Source organism: Hyperolius riggenbachi, chromosome 9, assembly GCF_040937935.1.
Source record: "Hyperolius riggenbachi isolate aHypRig1 chromosome 9, aHypRig1.pri, whole genome shotgun sequence".
NCBI classification, from domain to species: Eukaryota; Metazoa; Chordata; class Amphibia; order Anura; family Hyperoliidae; genus Hyperolius; species Hyperolius riggenbachi.
In genome coordinates this window covers 183,636,777-183,661,261 of record NC_090654.1, presented here as the reverse complement: position 1 = coordinate 183,661,261, position 24,485 = coordinate 183,636,777, and positions in this window count along the sequence as shown.

The following is a 24,485-nucleotide window of genomic DNA, read 5'->3' as shown; positions in this document are numbered from 1 at the left end:
ACAGCGGGCTGCACGTGTCCATACAGCTCGAGGCATCCACAGCATGGCAGCTACCCGGCCGGAAACACATCCTCCGCGGACACACGAGCGACAGGCAGGCGAAGGTGGTGGATGTGTCTCTGGTCTGGTCTCTGCTCAGGCGACAGTGACATTTGTAGGCAGCAGACGGACGATTAGAGGCATCACACGAAGCATCGAAGAGCCAGCAGCAGTCCGTTTGTCAGCCAAAAGGACATCATTCATTACTTGTGCCCACAGCGCCCCCCGGTGGCCGTGGTAGAGTAACCTTATTGTGAAAATGGATTTTTGTTGAATGTGTAAATACATAGTAAATACATAGCTACCCAGTGTGATGCAGAGAATCGGCAGCAGGGGGGTAAAGAAGAAAATTCCACTGAACTATCCGGGCGGCCCTCTCCTGCTTCCCATCTCCATGACTAGACGGCCTCTCCTGTCACATTTCAAGTAACTGGTTCACGGTCTTGGAACCCCCACAGGAAAAATATCCCTGGTATTGCCGGTGCTACACCTCACTCAGGTCACCCTTCTGTGTAAGAACGTACAGTATCAGTGAAGAGGCGGCACACAAATGGCTTGCTAATTAAAGCGTATATTGGTGGTGAATCAGCACCACATGTTACGAACCTTCACTGTTCTTCATCAGGTGTAAAATATTTTTTTTTACACCCGATGAAGAACTGTGAAGGTTCGTAACATGTAATGCTTCTTCACCACCAATATACGCTTTAATTAGCAAGCCATTTGTGTGCCGCCTCTTCACTGATACTCTCCTGTCACATTACCTGAGGATAGAGGGCGGTCTAATAATAGAGACTGGGCACAGGAGAGGGCAGATGGCCACCTGGAGAGGCTTGCGAGTTACTTATTAGCACCCCAGCTGCCAATACTCTACACGAGAGATTATCTTATACCCTTTTATTACCTATACTGGAGGTACCTTCTGGCTGCATATATTGTGGAGTCAATTTATATGCTGCAAACCATCCATCATCAGTATAATGCTGGCGAAACCCGATTGAACATGTCGGAAATAATCGATCGATCCCGTGGTTTGAGCGGGAAATCGCAATGTGTGTACCCAGCATAATACATGCAGGGTATATGTGCGTCATAAGACAGATTGCAATATACCCTGTATTTATTATACTGATGATGGACTGATTGCAGCATATGAACTGACTTTCTAATATACTAACACTAGTAGTAACCTAGGTGGCTGCTGTATCTCCTCTACCTGAACCTTACAGGTCATTGGATGATCATTTGCCCTATAAGAAGCTTACTTTCATCTGTGTTGAATACTCAATGGTGGCGCTGCAAACATTTCTCTATTTACATATATTAAAGGCTGCCCACTGAAACGGGGCTCTCTATCTGTATGGGGGAGGGGGCGCCATCTGCCAATTACTCTTTGTGATCACCTATAATTGGGGCGGAGAGGGGCTTCTGGCTACATGTATTAGGGGCTCTTTGGCTACCTGATGCTGAGGGGGGCTCTCTGGATAGCTGTATCCAAGGGAGGCTCTCTAGCTACCTATATTGCAGGGGAGCGTGTAATTCTGGCTACCTATATCCAAGGCGAGGGTTCCGCTGGCTACTTACACTGGGGGGGGGGGGGGGCTCCCTGTCTGTCTGTGCTGAAGGGGTGGGGGGCTCTCTAACTGCCTATACTATCCCCTGATGACGGCGAAAGGCCGAAACTAGTCGGGACGAGAGCGGGCTGGACACTGCTGGTCGTTTTCCACATTCTAGAGCAAGGCTTTTCAACCTGTGGTACACGTACCACCGGTGGTACTTTGCTGTTGGCCAGGTAGTACACACCAGGTTTGCCTGCCACTTTTTTGCCCTCATGCCACTTGTCATGGTCCTGTTCTGCCTCCACAAAGTTTGGCTCCCCCTCCTCCGCTCCTCACTGTGCTGCTCTGCAGCATACTTCAGACCTCAGATCAGTGGGGAAGAGACAGCCAGGTGACCGGTGTACAGTGATGGCGCAGATACAGAAAGCGACATCACTGCTCACTTCCTGTATTTGAAGTATACACCCCGTCACCGTGCACTGCTTGCCTGGCTGTCTCTTCACCGCGGCTGGCATATATATACATATATTTTATATATATATATATATATATATATATATATATATATATATATATATCTCGCAGGTCAGCACAGCAAGGAGTGAGCAAGCGGGGAGCCAAGCTTTGTGGTGAGTCACTGCCTAGCTCTCAGCTCTCTGGTGGTTGGACTAGGCTACCTATAATTGAGCGGGGGTGAGGGGAAGGAACTTGCAAGGCTACCTATATTGGCAATCTACCTGCAGATTGACAATACTGACAATCTGTAGGCTAGCAATCTAATTGTAATCTTTTTCCCCACCAATACTTCCTACTTTTCCCCTCCCATATGCCCTCTTTTGATAAAGTGTACCTGTAAGAAAAAAGTGCCCATGGGGGTTAATTACCTCAGGGAGGGGGAGGCCTTTGTATCCTAAAGAGGTTTCCCCCTTCCTCCTCAGTAGATGGGATCCACTGCTGGGAACCCCAAAGCTCTCCTAGTTAGTGTGTGTGCGCATGCGCTATGCTGCTCTCCATTCAGGCTCCAGCAGCCAAGCCCAATCACGTCCAATCTACTGTGCAGGCACACTGGTTGTGCTTTTTAGGTGATAAAAGTGGTAGAATTAGTGAACAGGTTGAAAAGCCCTGCTCTTGTCACACACACCACACACGCTCTCAGAAACTATATTTGTTTTCCTTGACTGCAGTGCTTGAGTTTAGGTCTTCTTTAAAGGGCAACTGATGTGAGAAGAATACGGTGGCTGCCATATTTGTTTCCTTTTAAACTATAACAATAATGTCAGAAACACCTGCTCTGCATGTGCTTGTTCAGGGGCTGTGGTTAAAACAATTAGAGGCAGAGGATCAGCATGATAGCCAGGTAACTGGCATTGCTTAAAAGGAAATAAATATGGCAGCCTCCATACCCCTCTCACTTCAAATATCCTTTAACAGCTCACTTTTTTCACAGTAGTGGTCCTTTAAGCAGTTGAAATTTGACAGTTGGAAAATGAAAGTTTAAAAAAGACAGAAAATGGCATTTGAAAAACAGTTGAAATTTGGCAGTTGAAAAACGACAGTTGAAATTTGACAGTTCAAAAATTATAGTTGAAAAATGGCAGTTGGAAAACGGCAGTTGGAAAATGGCCTGTCAACTGCCATTTTCCAACTTCCAACTGCCATTTTCCAACTGTCATTTGTCAACTGCCAAATTTCAACTGTTGATTTTAACTGTCATCCTCCAACTGCCCAAATGTTAACTGTCATTTTCCAACTGCCATTTTCCAACTGTCATTTTCCAACTGTCATTTTTTAACTGCCAAATTTCAACTGTTGTTTTTAACTGTCATTCTCCAACTGCCAAATGTTAACTGTCATTTTCCAACTGCCATTTTTCAACTGTCAAATTTCAACTGCCATTTTTCAACTGCCAATTTCCAACTGCTGTTTTAAACTGTCATTTTCCAACTGTCATTTTCCAACTGCCATTTTCAACTGTCATTTTCCAACTGCCATTTTCCAAGTGTCATTTTTCAACTGTCAAATTTCAACTGTCATTTTTCAACTGCCAATTTCCAACTGCTGTTTTTAACTGTCATTTTCAAACTGCCACTTTTCAACTGTAATTTTTCAACTGCCATTTTCCAACTGTCAAATTTAAACTGTTTTTCAACTGTCATTTTCCAACTGCCATTTTCTAACTGTCAAATTTAAACTGTTTTTAAACTTACATTTTCCAACTGCCATTTCCAGCTGTCATTTTTCAGCTGCCAAATTTCAACTGTTTTTAACACTTATTCTCCTACTGTCATTTTTCAACTGCGTAGATATACGCACCTCCCGCAGCTACCGCCGCTGTCCGCGCTCCCGCTCGCTCATGCACGCGCTCCCGCGCTCATGCATGCTGCTGGCCGCTCGCCCGGAGATCAATGAACGGGAAAAAACTTTCCCGTTCATTGATCTCAGACCCCCAAGCAATGATCGCGCAATCATTGTGAAAAAAAAAAAAGTTTCCCAGCCTCATTGTGCTTCCTGTAAGCGTACTTCCTTTCTAGTAGCAGTGTGTTTACGTTATCTAGTAGGAGTACAAATCAATATACAGGCTAATCAATATACAACGCAATTAATATCACGGGCTATGCCGCGCAGGAGGATTTCTCAGGCCCTGCTGGTCCGATTCGCATGATTTTTTTTTTTGCAACATGCAGCTAGCACTTTGCTAGCTGCGTGTGCACTCCGATCGCCGCCCCCCCCCCCCCTCCAGACTCCGTGCGCTGCCTGGCCAATCAGTGCCAGGCAGCGCTGAGGGGTAGATCGGGACTCCCAATGACGTCACAACGTCGATGACGTCATGCCGCTTGTCGCCATGGCGACGGGGGAAGCCCTCCAGGAAATCCCGTTCTTTGAACGGAATTTCCTGATCAATCGAAGAGGGTGGGGGGATGCCGCTGCACAGCGGCTACCATGTAGCGAGCCCTGGGCTCGCTACATGCTTAAAAAAAAAACCTGCTCTGCTGCCCCCTGGTGGTTTTAAATAGACCGCCAGGAGGGTTAAAGCAACATAATATACAGCTATATGCAATGGCCTCATACAGTGGTGTATATGTTACGGCCAGAACCCGAAGTTTGGCCAGAACTAGAAGTGGCCGGCCACTTCGGGTTCTGGCCGGCCAATGTGCGAACTGGCCGCTGCGCTGCGGCCAATGTGAGAAATGCAACAATTCCTGTAAGGTTAATGTTATGTTGTGGCCGCAGCGCAGCGGGCAAATGTATCACATCTTTAGTTTATTCAATGAAATTAAGCCGGCGACAATGTGCGAACTGCCTTTTTTTATCTGCCTCTCTCTCCTCCTCCCCCCCCCCCCCGCCTCTCTCGCTCTCCTATGGGCAGCCGGGCGGGGACGCGCCTCCGGAGTCGTTCGTCGCGGCAGGGAATCCTGCCGTTCTTGCAGAGCGGGTGCTGGCAGAAGCAATGTCTGCAGCCTCCCCGCTCTGCTCTCCTGCCGCGACGAACGACTCTCCTGGACACGCCTGTCCCCCGCCCGCTGCCCATAAGAGAAGGAGAGAGAGGCGGGGGGAGGAGAGAGGCAGAGAAAAAGCCGGCGGCTTAATTTCATTGAATAAACTAAAGATGTGATACATTTGCCCGCTGCGCTGCGGCCACAACATAACATTAACCTTACAGGAATTGTTGCATTTCTCACATTGGCAGCGGCCAGTTCGCACATTGGCCGGCCAGAACCCGAAGTGGCCGGCCACTTCTAGTTCTGGCCAAACTTCGGGTTCTGGCCGTAACATATACAAAATTAGATCACTCATAGATTTGGCTCATGAACATATATCTTCAAAGAGCAGCTGGATAATAGTCTTTATATTAGTACACAAGGAGTCAGTGCGAACAAAGCACAAACCATAAATGTCCAATCATGACAATCATGAACAAAGCAGAATGATCAGTCAATAATGCAATCCAAGCAGCAGCCAAAGAGGAGAATCCTTTACCCTTTGAAAAAGGTAGTAATCCAAAACAGTGCTGTCAGGGTACTTGGATTGCATTATTGACTGATCACTCTGCCTGGCTCATGATTGGACAGTTATGCTTTACTCACACTGGCTCCTTGTGTACTAATATAAGAACTACCGTATTATCCTGCTGCTCTTTGAAGATATATGTTCATGAGCCACATCTATGAGTGATCTAATTTTGTATACACCACTGTATGAGACCATTGTATATAGCTGTACATTATGTTGCTTTATTATATGATATCGATTGCTTTGTTTATTGATTAGCCTGATGCTGCACGCTTCTCTGTTCTCACAATTTGCTGACGAAAGCTGAGCACAATATGTTTGATTGCATCTATACATGGTGCACTGGTCATTGTTTTTTATATATTTCGTTTGAATGAAATCAAATAAAGCTGTGTGAGCTTCCTGCTGCAGTAAAAATGTGGAGTCATCCACTTTGCTCTGATGGCCTACAGCGAGGAGAGGTGACCGTCTGTTAGGCTACCTCGACTGCCCACCTCCTCTGTAGACCCCTCTGTGATTGAGGAGCTGGGTGGAGGACATCACCTCTTCCAGGGGTCCCACAGGTGCACCACTGCAGTTTGAGCACCGCTCTTAGAAGAGTCAATGCCATGTTGTGATTTCACCAGGATTACTCCGGAGCGGTCTTTGTGCTGTGGTGCACCTTTGGAGGCTGTAGTCATCAGAATTATTATTTTAGATAGATTATTATTATCATTATTACTATTATTATTGAATCATTTAGCGCCAACATATTCCATAGCGTTGCACAAAGTAAGAAACAATCACGGGGTATAAAATAATACAGACAACGGTATACAGCCATATATGAAATACAGAGTTGGTACAAAACACAGAATTGGTAATGACAGTGTCAAAATTAATATGAATAAATGTGTACCAAATTTCAAGACAGAAAAGGGTGAGAGAGCCCAGCCCTTGTGAGCTTATAATATAAGGAAATGGGGGGAGGGGGGACAAGAGGTGGGGTAGTATACAACATTCATACCCAGTAGCAGCGCATTTAGGTTATCTAGTAGGAGTACAAATCAATATACAGGCTAATCAATAGACAACGCAATCAATATCATATAATAAAGCAACATAATGTACAGCTATATGCAATGGTCTCATACAGTGGTGTATACAAAAGATCATGAGCCGATCTATTTTTGTATACACCATTGTATGAGACCATTGTATATAGCTGTACATTATGTTGCTTTATTATATGATATCGGTTGCTTTGTATATTGATTAGCCTGATGCTGTACGCTTCTCTGTTTTTACAATTTGCTGATGAACGCTGATCACAATATAATAAAGATAATCAGGCGTGTGCACAGTGACCCCAGACCCCCTACCTGCAAACAATCCACCTGGCCGATCAACTCACTTGAGCCGCAACCAAATGTTTTGAAAATGCCACTCTCCCAACCGCCATGCACTGCTCCCATTTGGTGGCAGATGGACCAAATGGTCCATCTGCCACCAAATGGACCATCAGCCTGATTTCTCTTCTACTTGATTTCAGATCGAATCTGTTCTGAGAGGATTCTGTTGCCTGCCCACTCACTGCGGACAGATTTCAAATAGATCCAACAGTGTCGCGTGGAACAGAAGCTCACAGTGAGGTCACTGGAGGAGGCCAGGAGTCGCGCCAGTGGACAGGTGAGCCTTTAACACTTTGTTTCTTAAAAAAAAAACACTGCTCAGGTTCCTTTTTTAACCTCCCTGACGGTATGCAGAGGCGGTGGCTGCGTGCGCGGGAGGGATTTTTTAAATTAGAAGTGTTCCTTTTATGTTACAACATTGTGATAGGGACAAAATTTTAATGGTATAATAACCGAGACATACGGGCAAATAAAATACATAGGTTTTAATTATGGTAGCGTGGATTATTTTAAAGCTATGATGGCTGAAAACTGAGAAATAATGATTTTTTTCCATTTTTTTCTTATTAATCCTGCTAAAATGCATTTATAAATAAATAATTCTTAGCAAAATGTACCACCCAAAGAAAGCCTAATTAGTGGCGGAAAAAAACAAGATATAGATCAATAAATTGTGATAAGTAGTGATAAAGTTATTTGCGAATGAATGGGAGGTGAAAATTGCTCTGATGCATAAGGTGAAAAATCCCAGCGGGCTGAAATGGTTATTATATGATAACGATTGCTTTGTTTATTGATTAGCCTGATGCTGTACACTTCTCTGTTCTCACAACTTGCTGACGAAAGCTGATCACAATATATTTGATTGCATCTATACATGGTGCACTGGTCATTGTTTTTTATATATTTCGTTTGAATGAAATCAAATAAAGCTGTGTGAGCTTCCTGCTGCAGTAAAAATGTGGAGTCATCCACTTTGCTCTGATGGCCTACAGCGAGGAGAGGTGACCGTCTGTTAGGCTACCTCGACTGCCCACCTCCTCTGTAGACCCCTCTGTGATTGAGGAGCTGGGTGGAGGACATCGCCTCTTCCAGGGGTCCCACAGGTGCACCACTGCAGTTTGAGCACCGCTCTTAGAAGAGTCAATGCCATGTTGTGATTTCACCAGGATTACTCCGGAGCGGTCTTTGTGCTGTGGTGCACCTTTGGAGGCTGTAGTCATCAGAATTATTATTTTAGATAGATTATTATTATCATTATTACTATTATTATTGAATCATTTAGCGCCAACATATTCCATAGCATTGCACAAAGTAAGAAACAATCACGGGGTATAAAATAATACAGACAACGGTATACAGCCATATATGAAATACAGAGTTGGTACAAAACACAGAATTGGTAATGACAGTGTCAAAATTAATATGAATAAATGTGTACCAAATTTCAAGACAGAAAAGGGTGAGAGAGCCCAGCCCTTGTGAGCTTATAATATAAGGAAATGGGGGGAGGGGGGACAAGAGGTGGGGTAGTATACACCATTCATACCTAGTAGCAGCGCATTTAGATTATCTAGTAGGAGTACAAATCAATATACAGGCTAATCAATAGACAACGCAATCAATATCATATAATGAAGCAACATAATGTACAGCTATATGCAATGGTCTCATACAGTGGTGTATACAAAAGATCATGAGCCGATCTATTTTTGTATACACCATTGTATGAGACCATTGTATATAGCTGTACATTATGTTGCTTTATTATATGATATCGGTTGCTTTGTATATTGATTAGCCTGATGCTGTACACTTCTCTGTTTTTACAATTTGCTGATGAACGCTGATCACAATATAATAAAGATAATCAGGCGTGTGCACAGTGACCCCAGACCCCCTACCTGCAAACAATCCACCTGGCCGATCAACTCACTCGAGCCGCAACAGAATGTTTTGAAAATGCCACTCTCCCAACCGCCATGCACTGCTCCCATTTGATGGCAGATGGACCAAATGGTCCATCTGCCACCAAATGGACCATCAGCCTGATTTCTCTTCTGCTTGATTTCAGATCGAATCTGTTCTGGGAGGATTCTGTTGCCTGCCCACTCACTGCAGACAGATTTCAAATAGATCCAACAGTGTCGCGTGGAACAGAAGCTCACAGTAAGGTCACTGGAGGAGGCCAGGAGTCGCGCCAGTGGACAGGTGAGCCTTTAACACTTTGTTTCTTAAAAAAAAACACTGCTCAGGTTCCTTTTTTAACCTCCCTGACGGTATGCAGAGGCGGTGGCTGCGTGCGCGGGAGGGATTTTTTAAATTAGAAGTGTTCCTTTTATGTTACAACATTGTGATAGGGACAAAATTTTAATGGTATAATAACCGAGACATACGGGCAAATAAAATACATAGGTTTTAATTATGGTAGAGTGGATTATTTTAAAGCTATGATGGCTGAAAACTGAGAAATAATGATTTTTTTCCATTTTTTTCTTATTAATCCTGCTAAAATGCATTTATAAATAAATAATTCTTAGCAAAATGTACCACCCAAAGAAAGCCTAATTAGTGGCGGAAAAAAACAAGATATAGATCAATAAATTGTGATAAGTAGTGATAAAGTTATTTGCGAATGAATGGGAGGTGAAAATTGCTCTGATGCATAAGGTGAAAAATCCCAGCGGGCTGAAATGGTTATTATATGATAACGATTGCTTTGTTTATTGATTAGCCTGATGCTGTACACTTCTCTGTTCTCACAACTTGCTGATGAAAGCTGATCACAATATGTTTGATTGCATCTATACATGGTGCACTGGTCATTGTTTTTTATATATTTCGTTTGAATGAAATCAAATAAAGCTGTGTGAGCTTCCTGCTGCAGTAAAAATGTGGAGTCATCCACTTTGCTCTGATGGCCTACAGCGAGGAGAGGTGACCGTCTGTTAGGCTACCTCGACTGCCCACCTCCTCTGTAGACCCCTCTGTGATTGAGGAGCTGGGTGGAGGACATCGCCTCTTCCAGGGGTCCCACAGGTGCACCACTGCAGTTTGAGCACCGCTCTTAGAAGAGTCAATGCCATGTTGTGATTTCACCAGGATTACTCCGGAGCGGTCTTTGTGCTGTGGTGCACCTTTGGAGGCTGTAGTCATCAGAATTATTATTTTAGATAGATTATTATTATCATTATTACTATTATTATTGAATCATTTAGCGCCAACATATTCCATAGCATTGCACAAAGTAAGAAACAATCACGGGGTATAAAATAATACAGACAACGGTATACAGCCATATATGAAATACAGAGTTGGTACAAAACACAGAATTGGTAATGACAGTGTCAAAATTAATATGAATAAATGTGTACCAAATTTCAAGACAGAAAAGGGTGAGAGAGCCCAGCCCTTGTGAGCTTATAATATAAGGAAATGGGGGGAGGGGGGACAAGAGGTGGGGTAGTATACACCATTCATACCTAGTAGCAGCGCGTTTAGGTTATCTAGTAGGAGTACAAATCAATATACAGGCTAATCAATAGACAACGCAATCAATATCATATAATAAAGCAACATAATGTACAGCTATATGCAATGGTCTCATACAGTGGTGTATACAAAAGATCATGAGCCGATCTATTTTTGTATACACCATTGTATGAGACCATTGTATATAGCTGTACATTATGTTGCTTTATTATATGATATCGGTTGCTTTGTATATTGATTAGCCTGATGCTGTACGCTTCTCTGTTTTTACAATTTGCTGATGAACGCTGATCACAATATAATAAAGATAATCAGGCGTGTGCACAGTGACCCCAGACCCCCTACCTGCAAACAATCCACCTGGCCGATCAACTCACTCGAGCCGCAACCGAATGTTTTGAAAATGCCACTCTCCCAACCGCCATGCACTGCTCCCATTTGATGGCAGATGGACCAAATGGTCCATCTGCCACCAAATGGACCATCAGCCTGATTTCTCTTCTGCTTGATTTCAGATCGAATCTGTTCTGAGAGGATTCTGTTGCCTGCCCACTCACTGCAGACAGATTTCAAATAGATCCAACAGTGTCGCGTGGAACAGAAGCTCACAGTGAGGTCACTGGAGGAGGCCAGGAGTCGCGCCAGTGGACAGGTGAGCCTTTAACACTTTGTTTCTTAAAAAAAAAACACTGCTCAGGTTCCTTTTTTAACCTCCCTGACGGTATGCAGAGGCGGTGGCTGCGTGCGCGGGAGGGATTTTTTAAATTAGAAGTGTTCCTTTTATGTTACAACATTGTGATAGGGACAAAATTTTAATGGTATAATAACCGAGACATACGGGCAAATAAAATACATAGGTTTTAATTATGGTAGCGTGGATTATTTTAAAGCTATGATGGCTAAAAACTGAGAAATAATGATTTTTTTCCATTTTTTTCTTATTAATCCTGCTAAAATGCATTTATAAATAAATAATTCTTAGCAAAATGTACCACCCAAAGAAAGCCTAATTAGTGGCGGAAAAAAACAAGATATAGATCAATAAATTGTGATAAGTAGTGATAAAGTTATTTGCGAATGAATGGGAGGTGAAAATTGCTCTGATGCATAAGGTGAAAAATCCCAGCGGGCTGAAATGGTTATTATATGATAACGATTGCTTTGTTTATTGATTAGCCTGATGCTGTACACTTCTCTGTTCTCACAACTTGCTGACGAAAGCTGATCACAATATGTTTGATTGCATCTATACATGGTGCACTGGTCATTGTTTTTTATATATTTCGTTTGAATGAAATCAAATAAAGCTGTGTGAGCTTCCTGCTGCAGTAAAAATGTGGAGTCATCCACTTTGCTCTGATGGCCTACAGCGAGGAGAGGTGACCGTCTGTTAGGCTACCTCGACTGCCCACCTCCTCTGTAGACCCCTCTGTGATTGAGGAGCTGGGTGGAGGACATCGCCTCTTCCAGGGGTCCCACAGGTGCACCACTGCAGTTTGAGCACCGCTCTTAGAAGAGTCAATGCCATGTTGTGATTTCACCAGGATTACTCCGGAGCGGTCTTTGTGCTGTGGTGCACCTTTGGAGGCTGTAGTCATCAGAATTATTATTTTAGATAGATTATTATTATCATTATTACTATTATTATTGAATCATTTAGCGCCAACATATTCCATAGCATTGCACAAAGTAAGAAACAATCACGGGGTATAAAATAATACAGACAACGGTATACAGCCATATATGAAATACAGAGTTGGTACAAAACACAGAATTGGTAATGACAGTGTCAAAATTAATATGAATAAATGTGTACCAAATTTCAAGACAGAAAAGGGTGAGAGAGCCCAGCCCTTGTGAGCTTATAATATAAGGAAATGGGGGGAGGGGGGACAAGAGGTGGGGTAGTATACACCATTCATACCTAGTAGCAGCGCATTTAGGTTATCTAGTAGGAGTACAAATCAATATACAGGCTAATCAATAGACAACGCAATCAATATCATATAATGAAGCAACATAATGTACAGCTATATGCAATGGTCTCATACAGTGGTGTATACAAAAGATCATGAGCCGATCTATTTTTGTATACACCATTGTATGAGACCATTGTATATAGCTGTACATTATGTTGCTTTATTATATGATATCGGTTGCTTTGTATATTGATTAGCCTGATGCTGTACGCTTCTCTGTTTTTACAATTTGCTGAAGAACGCTGATCACAATATAATAAAGATAATCAGGCGTGTGCACAGTGACCCCAGACCCCCTACCTGCAAACAATCCACCTGGCCGATCAACTCACTCGAGCCGCAACAGAATGTTTTGAAAATGCCACTCTCCCAACCGCCATGCACTGCTCCCATTTGATGGCAGATGGACCAAATGGTCCATCTGCCACCAAATGGACCATCAGCCTGATTTCTCTTCTGCTTGATTTCAGATCGAATCTGTTCTGGGAGGATTCTGTTGCCTGCCCACTCACTGCAGACAGATTTCAAATAGATCCAACAGTGTCGCGTGGAACAGAAGCTCACAGTGAGGTCACTGGAGGAGGCCAGGAGTCGCGCCAGTGGACAGGTGAGCCTTTAACACTTTGTTTCTTAAAAAAAAAACACTGCTCAGGTTCCTTTTTTAACCTCCCTGACGGTATGCAGAGGCGGTGGCTGCGTCCGCGGGAGGGATTTTTTAAATTAGAAGTGTTCCTTTTATGTTACAACATTGTGATAGGGACAAAATTTTAATGGTATAATAACCGAGACATACGGGCAAATAAAATACATAGGTTTTAATTATGGTAGCGTGGATTATTTTAAAGCTATGATGGCTGAAAACTGAGAAATAATGATTTTTTTCCATTTTTTTCTTATTAATCCTGCTAAAATGCATTTATAAATAAATAATTCTTAGCAAAATGTACCACCCAAAGAAAGCCTAATTAGTGGCGGAAAAAAACAAGATATAGATCAATAAATTGTGATAAGTAGTGATAAAGTTACTTGCGAATGAATGGGAGGTGAAAATTGCTCTGATGCATAAGGTGAAAAATCCCAGCGGGCTGAAATGGTTATTATATGATAACGATTGCTTTGTTTATTGATTAGCCTGATGCTGTACACTTCTCTGTTCTCACAACTTGCTGACGAAAGCTGATCACAATATGTTTGATTGCATCTATACATGGTGCACTGGTCATTGTTTTTTATATATTTCGTTTGAATGAAATCAAATAAAGCTGTGTGAGCTTCCTGCTGCAGTAAAAATGTGGAGTCATCCACTTTGCTCTGATGGCCTACAACGAGGAGAGGTGACCGTCTGTTAGGCTACCTCGACTGCCCACCTCCTCTGTAGACCCCTCTGTGATTGAGGAGCTGGGTGGAGGACATCGCCTCTTCCAGGGGTCCCACAGGTGCACCACTGCAGTTTGAGCACCGCTCTTAGAAGAGTCAATGCCATGTTGTGATTTCACCAGGATTACTCCGGAGCGGTCTTTGTGCTGTGGTGCACCTTTGGAGGCTGTAGTCATCAGCATTATTATTTTAGATAGATTATTATTATCATTATTACTATTATTATTGAATCATTTAGCGCCAACATATTCCATAGCATTGCACAAAGTAAGAAACAATCACGGGGTATAAAATAATACAGACAACGGTATACAGCCATATATGAAATACAGAGTTAGTACAAAACACAGAATTGGTAATGACAGTGTCAAAATTAATATGAATAAATGTTTACCAAATTTCAAGACAGAAAAGGGTGAGAGAGCCCAGCCCTTGTGAGCTTATAATATAAGGAAATGGGGGGAGGGGGGACAAGAGGTGGGGTAGTATACACCATTCATACCTAGTAGCAGCGCGTTTAGGTTATCTAGTAGGAGTACAAATCAATATACAGGCTAATCAATAGACAACGCAATCAATATCATATAATTAAGCAACATAATGTACAGCTATATGCAATGGTCTCATACAGTGGTGTATACAAAAGATCATGAGCCGATCTATTTTTGTATACACCATTGTATGAGACCATTGTATATAGCTGTACATTATGTTGCTTTATTATATGATATCGGTTGCTTTGTATATTGATTAGCCTGATGCTGTACGCTTCTCTGTTTTTACAATATGCTGACGAACGCTGATCACAATATAATAAAGATAATCAGGCGTGTGCACAGTGACCCCAGACCCCCTACCTCTAAACAATCCACCTGGCCGATCAACTCACTCGAGCCGCAACAGAATGTTTTGAAAATGCCACTCTCCCAACCGCCATGCACTGCTCCCATTTGGTGGCAGATGGACCAAATGGTCCATCAGCCACCAAATGGACCATCAGCCTGATTTCTCTTCTGCTTGATTTCAGATCGAATCTGTTCTGAGAGGATTCTGTTGCCTGCCCACTCACTGCAGACAGATTTCAAATAGATCCAACAGTGTCGCGTGGAACAGAAGCTCACAGTGAGGTCACTGGAGGAGGCCAGGAGTCGCGCCAGTGGACAGGTGAGCCTTTAACACTTTGTTTCTTAAAAAAAAAAAACACTGCTCAGGTTCCTTTTTTAACCTCCCTGACGGTATGCAGAGGCGGTGGCTGCGTGCGCGGGAGGGATTTTTTAAATTACAAGTGTTCCTTTTATGTTACAACATTGTGATAGGGACAAAATTTTAATGGTATAATAACCCAGACATATGGGCAAATAAAATACATAGGTTTTAATTATGGTAGCGTGGATTATTTTAAAGCTACGATGGCTGAAAACTGAGAAATAATGAATTTTTTCCATTTTTTTCTTATTAATCCTGCTAAAATGCATTTATAAATAAATAATTCTTAGCAAAATGTACCACCCAAAGAAAGCCTAATTAGTGGCGGAAAAAAACAAGATATAGATCAATGAATTGTGATAAGTAGTGATAAAGTTATTTGCGAATGAATGGGAGGTGAAAATTGCTCTGATGCATAAGGTGAAAAATCCCAGCGGGCTGAAATGGTTATTATATGATAACCATTGCTTTGTTTATTGATTAGCCTGATGCTGTACACTTCTCTGTTCTCACAACTTGCTGACGAAAGCTGATCACAATATGTTTGATTGCATCTATACATGGTGCACTGGTCATTGTTTTTTATATATTTCGTTTGAATGAAATCAAATAAAGCTGTGTGAGCTTCCTGCTGCAGTAAAAATGTGGAGTCATCCACTTTGCTCTGATGGCCTACAGCGAGGAGAGGTGACCGTCTGTTAGGCTACCTCGACTGCCCACCTCCTCTGTAGACCCCTCTGTGATTGAGGAGCTGGGTGGAGGACATCGCCTCTTCCAGGGGTCCCACAGGTGCACCACTGCAGTTTGAGCACCGCTCTTAGAAGAGTCAATGCCATGTTGTGATTTCACCAGGATTACTCCGGAGCGGTCTTTGTGCTGTGGTGCACCTTTGGAGGCTGTAGTCATCAGAATTATTATTTTAGATAGATTATTATTATCATTATTACTATTATTATTGAATCATTTAGCGCCAACATATTCCATAGCATTGCACAAAGTAAGAAACAATCACGGGGTATAAAATAATACAGACAACGGTATACAGCCATATATGAAATACAGAGTTGGTACAAAACACAGAATTGGTAATGACAGTGTCAAAATTAATATGAATAAATGTGTACCAAATTTCAAGACAGAAAAGGGTGAGAGAGCCCAGCCCTTGTGAGCTTATAATATAAGGAAATGGGGGGAGGGGGGACAAGAGGTGGGGTAGTATACACCATTCATACCTAGTAGCAGCGCATTTAGGTTATCTAGTAGGAGTACAAATCAATATACAGGCTAATCAATAGACAACGCAATCAATATCATATAATGAAGCAACATAATGTACAGCTATATGCAATGGTCTCATACAGTGGTGTATACAAAAGATCATGAGCCGATCTATTTTTGTATACACCATTGTATGAGACCATTGTATATAGCTGTACATTATGTTGCTTTATTATATGATATCGGTTGCTTTGTATATTGATTAGCCTGATGCTGTACACTTCTCTGTTTTTACAATTTGCTGATGAACGCTGATCACAATATAATAAAGATAATCAGGCGTGTGCACAGTGACCCCAGACCCCCTACCTGCAAACAATCCACCTGGCTGATCAACTCACTCGAGCCGCAACAGAATGTTTTGAAAATGCCACTCTCCCAACCGCCATGCACTGCTCCCATTTGATGGCAGATGGACCAAATGGTCCATCTGCCACCAAATGGACCATCAGCCTGATTTCTCTTCTGCTTGATTTCAGATCGAATCTGTTCTGGGAGGATTCTGTTGCCTGCCCACTCACTGCAGACAGATTTCAAATAGATCCAACAGTGTCGCGTGGAACAGAAGCTCACAGTGAGGTCACTGGAGGAGGCCAGGAGTCGCGCCAGTGGACAGGTGAGCCTTTAACACTTTGTTTCTTAAAAAAAAAACACTGCTCAGGTTCCTTTTTTAACCTCCCTGACGGTATGCAGAGGCGGTGGCTGCGTGCGCGGGAGGGATTTTTTAAATTAGAAGTGTTCCTTTTATGTTACAACATTGTGATAGGGACAAAATTTTAATGGTATAATAACCGAGACATACGGGCAAATAAAATACATAGGTTTTAATTATGGTAGAGTGGATTATTTTAAAGCTATGATGGCTGAAAACTGAGAAATAATGATTTTTTTCCATTTTTTTCTTATTAATCCTGCTAAAATGCATTTATAAATAAATAATTCTTGGCAAAATGTACCACCCAAAGAAAGCCTAATTAGTGGCGGAAAAAAACAAGATATAGATCAATAAATTGTGATAAGTAGTGATAAAGTTATTTGCGAATGAATGGGAGGTGAAAATTGCTCTGATGCATAAGGTGAAAAATCCCAGCGGGCTGAAATGGTTATTATATGATAACGATTGCTTTGTTTATTGATTAGCCTGATGCTGTACACTTCTCTGTTCTCACAACTTGCTGACGAAAGCTGATCACAATATGTTTGATTGCATCTATACATGGTGCACTGGTCATTGTTTTTTATATATTTCGTTTGAATGAAATCAAATAAAGCTGTGTGAGCTTCCTGCTGCAGTAAAAATGTGGAGTCATCCACTTTGCTCTGATGGCCTACAGCGAGGAGAGGTGACCGTCTGTTAGGCTACCTCGACTGCCCACCTCCTCTGTAGACCCCTCTGTGATTGAGGAGCTGGGTGGAGGACATCGCCTCTTCCAGGGGTCCCACAGGTGCACCACTGCAGTTTGAGCACCGCTCTTAGAAGAGTCAATGCCATGTTGTGATTTCACCAGGATTACTCCGGAGCGGTCTTTGTGCTGTGGTGCACCTTTGGAGGCTGTAGTCATCAGAATTATTATTTTAGATAGATTATTATTATCATTATTACTATTATTATTGAATCATTTAGCGCCAACATATTCCATAGCATTGCACAAAGTAAGAAACAATCACGGGGTATAAAATAATACAGACAACGGTATACAGCCATATATGAAATACAGAGTTGGTACAAAACACAGAATTGGTAATGACAGTGTCAAAATTAATATGAATAAATGTGTACCAAATTTCAAGACAGAAAAGGGTGAGAGAGCCCAGCCCTTGTGAGCTTATAATATAAGGAAATGGGGGGAGGGGGGACAAGAGGTGGGGTAGTATACACCATTCATACCTAGTAGCAGCGCGTTTAGGTTATCTAGTAGGAGTACAAATCAATATACAGGCTAATCAATAGACAACGCAATCAATATCATATAATAAAGCAACATAATGTACAGCTATATGCAATGGTCTCATACAGTGGTGTATACAAAAGATCATGAGCCGATCTATTTTTGTATACACCATTGTATGAGACCATTGTATATAGCTGTACATTATGTTGCTTTATTATATGATATCGGTTGCTTTGTATATTGATTAGCCTGATGCTGTACGCTTCTCTGTTTTTACAATTTGCTGATGAACGCTGATCACAATATAATAAAGATAATCAGGCGTGTGCACAGTGACCCCAGACCCCCTACCTGCAAACAATCCACCTGGCCGATCAACTCACTCGAGCCGCAACAGAATGTTTTGAAAATGCCACTCTCCCAACCGCCATGCACTGCTCCCATTTGATGGCAGATGGACCAAATGGTCCATCTGCCACCAAATGGACCATCAGCCTGATTTCTCTTCTGCTTGATTTCAGATCGAATCTGTTCTGAGAGGATTCTGTTGCCTGCCCACTCACTGCAGACAGATTTCAAATAGATCCAACAGTGTCGCGTGGAACAGAAGCTCACAGTGAGGTCACTGGAGGAGGCCAGGAGTCGCGCCAGTGGACAGGTGAGCCTTTAACACTTTGTTTCTTAAAAAAAAAACACTGCTCAGGTTCCTTTTTTAACCTCCCTGACGGTATGCAGAGGCGGTGGCTGCGTGCGCGGGAGGGATTTTTTAAATTAGAAGTGTTCCTTTTATGTTACAACATTGTGATAGGGACAAAATTTTAATGGTATAATAACCGAGACATACGGGCAAATAAAATACATAGGTTTTAATTATGGTAGAGTGGATTATTTTAAAGCTATGATGGCTGAAAACTGAGAAATAATGATTTTTTTCCATTTTTTTCTTATTAATCCTGCTAAAATGCATTTATAAATAAATAATTCTTAGCAAAATGTACCACCCAAAGAAAGCCTAATTAGTGGCGGAAAAAAACAAGATATAGATCAATAAATTGTGATAAGTAGTGATAAAGTTATTTGCGAATGAATGGGAGGTGAAAATTGCTCTGATGCATAAGGTGAAAAATCCCAGCGGGCTGAAATGGTTATTATATGATAACGATTGCTTTGTTTATTGATTAGCCTGATGCTGTACACTTCTCTGTTCTCACAACTTGCTGACGAAAGCTGATCACAATATGTTTGATTGCATCTATACATGGTGCACTGGTCATTGTTTTTTATATATTTCGTTTGAATGAAATCAAATAAAGCTGTGTGAGCTTCCTGCTGCAGTAAAAATGTGGAGTCATCCACTTTGCTCTGATGGCCTACAGCGAGGAGAGGTGACCGTCTGTTAGGCTACCTCGACTGCCCACCTCCTCTGTAGACCCCTCTGTGATTGAGGAGCTGGGTGGAGGACATCGCCTCTTCCAGGGGTCCCACAGGTGCACCACTGCAGTTTGAGCACCGCTCTTAGAAGAGTCAATGCCATGTTGTGATTTCACCAGGATTACTCCGGAGCGGTCTTTGTGCTGTGGTGCACCTTTGGAGGCTGTAGTCATCAGAATTATTATTTTAGATAGATTATTATTATCATTATTACTATTATTATTGAATCATTTAGCGCCAACATATTCCATAGCATTGCACAAAGTAAGAAACAATCACGGGGTATAAAATAATACAGACAACGGTATACAGCCATATATGAAATACAGAGTTGGTACAAAACACAGAATTGGTAATGACAGTCTCAAAATTAATATGAATAAATGTGTACCAAATTTCAAGACAGAAAAGGGTGAGAGAGCCCAGCCCTTGTGAGCTTACAATAGGAGGAAATGGGGGGAGGGGACAAGAGGTGGGATAGTATACACCATTCATACCTAGTAGCAGCGCGTTTAGGTTATCTAGTAGGAGTACAAATCAATATACAGGCTAATCAATAGACAACGCAATCAATATCATATAATAAAGCAACATAATGTACAGCTATATGCAATGGTCTCATACAGTGGTGTATACAAAAGATCATGAGCCGATCTATTTTTGTATACACCATTGTATGAGACCATTGTATATAGCTGTACATTATGTTGCTTTATTATATGATATCGGTTGCTTTGTATATTGATTAGCCTGATGCTGTACGCTTCTCTGTTTTTACAATATGCTGACGAACGCTGATCACAATATAATAAAGATAATCAGGCGTGTGCACAGTGACCCCAGACCCCCTACCTGCAAACAATCCACCTGGCTGATCAACTCACTCGAGCCGCAACAGAATGTTTTGAAAATGCCACTCTCCCAACCGCCATGCACTGCTCCCATTTCATGGCAGATGGACCAAATGGTCCATCTGCCACCAAATGGACCATCAGCCTGATTTCTCTTCTGCTTGATTTCAGATCGAATCTGTTCTGGGAGGATTCTGTTGCCTGCCCACTCACTGCAGACAGATTTCAAATAGATCCAACAGTGTCGCGTGGAACAGAAGCTCACAGTGAGGTCACTGGAGGAGGCCAGGAGTCGCGCCAGTGGACAGGTGAGCCTTTAACACTTTGTTTCTTAAAAAAAAAAAAACACTGCTCAGGTTCCTTTTTTAACCTCCCTGACGGTATGCAGAGGCGGTGGCTGCGTGCGCGGGAGGGATTTTTTAAATTAGAAGTGTTCCTTTTATGTTACAACATTGTGATAGGGACAACATTTTAATGGTATAATAACCGAGACATACGGGCAAATAAAATACATAGGTTTTAATTATGGTAGAGTGGATTATTTTAAAGCTATGATGGCTGAAAACTGAGAAATAATGATTTTTTTCCATTTTTTTCTTATTAATCCTGCTAAAATGCATTTATAAATAAATAATTCTTAGCAAAATGTACCACCCAAAGAAAGCCTAATTAGTGGCGGAAAAAAACAAGATATAGATCAATAAATTGTGATAAGTAGTGATAAAGTTATTTGCGAATGAATGGGAGGTGAAAATTGCTCTGATGCATAAGGTGAAAAATCCCAGCGGGCTGAAATGGTTATTATATGATAACGATTGCTTTGTTTATTGATTAGCCTGATGCTGTACACTTCTCTGTTCTCACAACTTGCTGACGAAAGCTGATCACAATATGTTTGATTGCATCTATACATGGTGCACTGGTCATTGTTTTTTATATATTTCGTTTGAATGAAATCAAATAAAGCTGTGTGAGCTTCCTGCTGCAGTAAAAATGTGGAGTCATCCACTTTGCTCTGATGGTCTACAGCGAGGAGAGGTGACCGTCTGTTAGGCTACCTCGACTGCCCACCTCCTCTGTAGACCCCTCTGTGATTGAGGAGCTGGGTGGAGGACATCGCCTCTTCCAGGGGTCCCACAGGTGCACCACTGCAGTTTGAGCACCGCTCTTAGAAGAGTCAATGCCATGTTGTGATTTCACCAGGATTACTCCGGAGCGGTCTTTGTGCTGTGGTGCACCTTTGGAGGCTGTAGTCATCAGAATTATTATTTTAGATAGATTATTATTATCATTATTACTATTATTATTGAATCATTTAGCGCCAACATATTCCATAGCATTGCACAAAGTAAGAAACAATCACGGGGTATAAAATAATACAGACAACGGTATACAGCCATATATGAAATACAGAGTTGGTACAAAACACAGAATTGGTAATGACAGTGTCAAAATTAATATGAATAAATGTGTACCAAATTTCAAGACAGAAAAGGGTGAGAGAGCCCAGCCCTTGTGATCTTACAATAGGAGGAAATGGGGGGAGGGGGGGGGGACAAGAGGTGGGGTAGTATACACCATTCATACCTAGTAGCAGCGCGTTTAGGTTATCTAGTAGGAGTACAAATCAATATACAGGCTAATCAATAGACAACGCAATCAATATCATATAATAAAGCAACATAATGTACAGCTATATGCAATGGTCTCATACAGTGGTGTATACAAAAGATCATGAGCCGATCTATTTTTGTATACACCATTGTATGAGACCATTGTATTTAGCTGTACATTATTTTGCTTTATTATATGATATCGGTTGCTTTGTATATTGATTAGCCTGATGCTGTACGCTTCTCTGTTTTTACAATTTGCTGATGAACGCTGATCACAATATAATAAAGATAATCAGGCGTGTGCACAGTGACCCCAGACCCCCTACCTGCAAACAATCCACCTGGCCGATCAACTCACTCGAGCCGCAACAGAATGTTTTGAAAATGCCACTCTCCCAACCGCCATGCACTGCTCCCATTTGATGGCAGATGGACCAAATGGTCCATCTGCCACCAAATGGACCATCAGCCTGATTTCTCTTCTGCTTGATTTCAGATCGAATCTGTTCTGAGAGGATTCTGTTGCCTGCCCACTCACTGCAGACAGATTTCAAATAGATCCAACAGTGTCGCGTGGAACAGAAGCTCACAGTGAGGTCACTGGAGGAGGCCAGGAGTCGCGCCAGTGGACAGGTGAGCCTTTAACACTTTGTTTCTTAAAAAAAAAACACTGCTCAGGTTCCTTTTTTAACCTCCCTGACGGTATGCAGAGGCGGTGGCTGCGTCCGCGGGAGGGATTTTTTAAATTAGAAGTGTTCCTTTTATGTTACAACATTGTGATAGGGACAAAATTTTAATGGTATAATAACCGAGACATACGGGCAAATAAAATACATAGGTTTTAATTATGGTAGCGTGGATTATTTTAAAGCTATGATGGCTGAAAACTGAGAAATAATGATTTTTTTCCATTTTTTTCTTATTAATCCTGCTAAAATGCATTTATAAATAAATAATTCTTAGCAAAATGTACCACCCAAAGAAAGCCTAATTAGTGGCGGAAAAAAACAAGATATAGATCAATAAATTGTGATAAGTAGTGATAAAGTTATTTGCGAATGAATGGGAGGTGAAAATTGCTCTGATGCATAAGGTGAAAAATCCCAGCGGGCTGAAATGGTTATTATATGATAACGATTGCTTTGTTTATTGATTAGCCTGATGCTGTACACTTCTCTGTTCTCACAACTTGCTGACGAAAGCTGATCACAATATGTTTGATTGCATCTATACATGGTGCACTGGTCATTGTTTTTTATATATTTCGTTTGAATGAAATCAAATAAAGCTGTGTGAGCTTCCTGCTGCAGTAAAAATGTGGAGTCATCCACTTTGCTCTGATGGCCTACAGCGAGGAGAGGTGACCGTCTGTTAGGCTACCTCGACTGCCCACCTCCTCTGTAGACCCCTCTGTGATTGAGGAGCTGGGTGGAGGACATCGCCTCTTCCAGGGGTCCCACAGGTGCACCACTGCAGTTTGAGCACCGCTCTTAGAAGAGTCAATGCCATGTTGTGATTTCACCAGGATTACTCCGGAGCGGTCTTTGTGCTGTGGTGCACCTTTGGAGGCTGTAGTCATCAGCATTATTATTTTAGATAGATTATTATTATCATTATTACTATTATTATTGAATCATTTAGCACCAACATATTCAATAGCATTGCACAAAGTAAGAAACAATCACGGGGTATAAAAAAATACAGACAACGGTATACAGCCATATATGAAATACAGAGTTAGTACAAAACACAGAATTGGTAATGACAGTGTCAAAATTAATATGAATAAATGTGTACCAAATTTCAAGACAGAAAAGGGTGAGAGAGCCCAGCCCTTGTGAGCTTATAATATAAGGAAATGGGGGGAGGGGGGACAAGAGGTGGGGTAGTATACACCATTCATACCTAGTAGCAGCGCGTTTAGGTTATCTAGTAGGAGTACAAATCAATATACAGGCTAATCAATAGACAACGCAATCAATATCATATAATAAAGCAACATAATGTACAGCTATATGCAATGGTCTCATACAGTGGTGTATACAAAAGATCATGAGCCGATCTATTTTTGTATACACCATTGTATGAGACCATTGTATATAGCTGTACATTATGTTGCTTTATTATATGATATCGGTTGCTTTGTATATTGATTAGCCTGATGCTGTACGCTTCTCTGTTTTTACAATATGCTGACGAACGCTGATCACAATATAATAAAGATAATCAGGCGTGTGCACAGTGACCCCAGACCCCCTACCTGCAAACAATCCACCTGGCCGATCAACTCACTCGAGCCGCAACAGAATGTTTTGAAAATGCCACTCTCCCAACCGCCATGCACTGCTCCCATTTGGTGGCAG